General features: G+C 40.5%; 1 pseudogene; it reads left to right on the top strand.

Annotated features, from left to right (window-relative positions):
* The first annotated feature begins 1,200 nt into the window (after window positions 1-1,200).
* LOC138822224 (mitochondrial nicotinamide adenine dinucleotide transporter SLC25A51-like) lies at window positions 1,201-2,854 on the top strand (annotated as a pseudogene).
* Window positions 2,855-4,494: the final 1,640 nt, after the last annotated feature.

The following is a 4,494-nucleotide window of genomic DNA, read 5'->3' as shown; positions in this document are numbered from 1 at the left end:
CATTTACGTGAATGATCACAAACAGGAGTATACTAAAGATACCAGCACATCTATGTTTGTTGCAGTATTATTTACCATAGCTAAGATATGGAACCAACCCAGATGCCCCTCAGTTGATGAATGATCAAGAAAATGTGGTATATATAAATGATGGAATTCTGTGCCTCCATCAGAATGACATTGCCCATTTGTTAGGAAACGGAAAGACTTGGAAAAAATTATATTAAGTGAAGTGAGCCAGGCCCAAAGAAACATAACTAGTATATGTCTGAGACAAGAAGAAAAGGTCAGATAAGTTGATGTTAGGTGAAATGAACCCAAGATAAATATTCAAATGTTTTTTCTTTCATGTGATTTTTTCTAACATATTTATAAGATTATTTCTTTGTTGCTTTGTATGTCCCTCCCCCACCGTATAACCCTGCTTTCACTGTATTTGATGTTGGTATAATTTGTGGAAGGAAAGGAAAAAAAATTGTTTAACTAGGGATACAGGTGGACCCATTGCAACAATGAGATGTACAAGTCTATGTCGACAAACGAACTTTACAACTTTGGCTGGGGGGACGGGGTGGGGACGAGAGAAATGGGAAGGAATGGGAAGGGGAAACAAAGGAGAAGGCAACAATGCTTGATAAGAAATGTACTAGTGGGCTGGGAAGGTGGTTCATTGGTAGAGCGCTTGCCTTGCATGCATGAGGCCCTGGGTTCGATTCTCAGCACCACATAAACAAAAAGAAAAAAGCTGGAAGTGGTGCTGTGGCTCAAGTGGTAAAGCCTTGAGCTGAAGAGCTGAGGACAATGCCCAGGCCCAGAGTTTACGACCCACGACCGAACCCGCCCCCCCCCCCCCCCCCAAAAAAATGTACTCGTTAATCTTGCCCATGTAATTCTAACCCCTCTGTATGGTATTTTCACAATAAAAATAATTAAAAAAATTAACAATCAGGCTTCAGGGGCTCGCTAGCCCGCCGTCTTGAGGGCGGGCTGGCGGCTCGGGGCGTAGGGCCGGTGCCTGCAGCCATGGGAAATCAAGTTATCAGAATTGACTCCAGAAGAGATAACCTGGCCGGACCAGTAACAATGGAAGAAATTTGGAAAGTCACCAAAAAGCAGTCATCCTCCATAACACCAGGCTCAGCTGGCATCTCAGGTTAAAAAACAACTTCTTCATGAAAAGGAACAATCTTAAGCAACATCATGGATTCAGAAGCTCATGAAAAGGAGTCACCAATTTTAACATCTTCAAAACAAGAACTATCACCTCACGTTACAAATGTTGGTGAAATGAAGCATTACTTCTGTAGCTGTTGTGCAGCTTTCAACAACAGTCACATTTCCCATTCAGAAGCTCCTGTTTAGGCAGCAGCTGTATGGAATCAAAACCCTGGATGTGGTACTTCGGTTGAGAAAGGAGGGATTTTGAAACTTGTATCGTGGAATCCTTCCCCCATTAATGCAGAAAACAACGACACTGGCCCTTATGTTTGGTCTGTATGAGGATTTATCTTGCATTCTAGTGCTCCCGAGTTTGCAACTCGTAGTGTGGCTGCAAGTGCTTGCAGGGACCACAGAAGCCATTTTCACTCCATTGGAAAGAGTTCAGACATTACTTTAAGACCACAAACATCATGACAAATTCACAAACACATATCAGGTTTTCTGGGCACTGAAATGCCATGGGATTGGAGAATATTATCAAGGTTTGGTTCCTATTCTGTTCCATAACAGTTGCAGCAATGTCCTTTTTTTGGCCTTCGGGGTCCCATTAAGGATCATCTCCCTACTGCAACAACTCGCAGTGCTCATTTAGTCAGTGGCTTCTTCTGTGAGGGATACTTTACTTACACATAAATACAGAGTCCGTTTCTATCTGGTGAATTCCACAGGGGAACTGAAGCTCTTTGGTGCTAGAGTTAGTAAGGAGTCTGAATTTGTACTCAAGCATGAGGCAGGTCATATAGTATACCTGTTTGTGTCTTTGTTGCTCATGCTAGGCAAAACATTTATGTCTCAATCTAGGTGCCCAGCCCTTTTGCTTTTGTATGTTTCTGAGACAGACTCTCACTAATTTTTTTTTGAACTGATGATCACTCTGGCTCTATTTTCTGAGCACCTGAGATTTACATAATTCTGTTAAAATAGAAAATACAATGACATATTGAAAACCCATTCTTATTTAAAACACTAGATATAATATATCATTTATTCAGTATTAGCAGTGGATCAATTGAAAATTCAAGACTTCTTGCAAAGTTTTGCTCACATTTTGGTCACAGTTCTGAATTTATTTCAAGATTAATCTGAAGGCCAAGTAGCACATTGTTTATTATGGGTATTCTTCCCTTTCAATCCTCTGTTGAAAAGTCTGTGTTTAGCTTCAAAGATTCATGGATTTTAAAAAATTAGTCATAATTCTAGATGTGACCTATGAACCTAGAGATGTATTTTCTCAGAGGAAACATTTTCCCTCAAATACAACATTTGTGCCACAGACCTGGCCACTTTCTACCTGAAAAAGTGATTCTTTGCTTTGGTCCCTATAGCAGGTGGATGTCAGGCAATCCCCGAGTTCTGTAGTGTGCCTCTCTCCAGAACTCTTGTGTTTTGCGAACACCTGAGTCCCTCAGCTGTGAAGCTGAGATAAGAAGAGTGAAAAACTTCTTTGTCTTCTGTAATTCCAGTCAGCAGTAACTTGCTCTTTCATTTTTCTGGTTCTGAGAGTTCTGGAGAACAAGGAATGCCATATCCCCACTGCTGGGCTCCTTGTACCAGAAGAGACCATGTGTCTAACACTGGTGTCATAGGTGCAGTGCAGGAGTACATCCTCTTTCCCCTGAACCCACACTGCTAGTTGCATCTGAGCTACCTTCTGGATAAACTGGATCATGATGGACAAGATAGAATCAGAAAGTGTAAGGGAGCATGTCACCAGTAGCTCACTCCTGTAATCCTAGTCCCCCAAGAGGCTGAGATCTGAGGATTGTGCTTCTAAACCAGTCCAGGCAGATAAATCCATGAGAACTTAAATAAGCCAGAACTAGAGGTGTGGCTCAAGTGATAGTGTGCCAGCCTTGAAAAAAATAGCCAAGGGAGAGAGTAAGGCTCTGAGTTAAAGCCCAGTAGCCCATGTATGCACGTGTACACGCACACACACACACACACACACACACACACACACACACACACACACAAACACACACCACACACACACACATACACATACTCATCAATGAATAGAAAAGCAAAGGAAAGGGAAAACAGAAAAGAGAAAAGAAAATTTAGTGTTGAGTGGTGTAGATCAAAGAAACCCCACTTTTACCTCCTGTTGCCCCCTTTCCCAGGTCCCCATAAGACATTCCTATTCCGAGTGCTCAGGTCACACAGGATACGCATTTGCAATGGCCCACCCCTACCAGCCACATTGAAACCATGCAGCGTCTGGAGACCTGCATGTGTGTTCTTCCTTTGATGTGAAATATATGCTACCTCTACTTTCTGAGCTCTGAGCTCTGAGGGGCCCTCCCAGGGTGAAGGAGTTCATGAGTTCTGTGTTGCTGCTGCAGGAGAATGTGAAACATAGAATAACTGGTGTACGACTTGTATATCATGTCTAACCTTTCTGTGCTGGCTGAGACTTTCACTCAATCCTACTTTTTAGAATTTTTTTCATTATCTTTAAATAGTTGTACTAATTCAACCTGCCAGTTTATGGATATAATGCATCTTGATCAATGCCACCCTTCCATAATGCCGCCCATCTCTTCCAACTCTACCCATCCCTCAAGTTACATAGTTCCATTTTCACATATGAGCATTGAATATTATGTACATTTGCCTACCTTTCTTCCACCACTGTCTGCTCCACCTTCCTTTGACATCATCCCCTCACTTTGGACAACACAAGTTCTAACTTTCTCGTGTTCATTTTAATACATACTAACTTAATTGTTTGAAGGAAATATCATTGCAATCTTTCCTTGCATACACTACTTTAGTTATTTATGTATATATGCATATGGCCCTGTATATGTTTAAGTATATATTATTAATCTAAATATTAATTTTTTACATGTGAGATGAAACAAGAATCTTTTGTTTCTGTGAACCTGAGTTATTTCACTTAACATATTTTTTTCCAGGTTATCCATTTACATGCAAATGATGTAAGCATTAACCCACTCAATCTTGTAACCATTAATCTAAGGTGAAAATAATCTAAAGCAAATCAAAAGGAAATTACTTTGATCTCATAATCTCAGTCCTTACATCTCTGATATGACTGGAAGGGGGTAATAGTAACAATACCTGTTGTTATTTGTTACTAAGGACCAACCTAAGATACAATAAATGGATGTTCTAACACCTATACTGCTTCTTAAAGTAGAAATCAATCACTTTATCAACACAGGACAAAGTTGGATTTCAGCCTACCTATGGACACAGTAATATTCCTCACTTCTATTTTTAAACTTTACTTAAATATAGACCTTG

The sequence above is a fragment of the Dipodomys merriami genome, unplaced genomic scaffold (assembly GCF_024711535.1).
Source record: "Dipodomys merriami isolate MVZ:Mamm:240054 unplaced genomic scaffold, mDipMer1.0.p SCAF_1, whole genome shotgun sequence".
NCBI classification, from domain to species: Eukaryota; Metazoa; Chordata; class Mammalia; order Rodentia; family Heteromyidae; genus Dipodomys; species Dipodomys merriami.
This window is presented reverse-complemented; position numbering and strand designations above follow the sequence as displayed.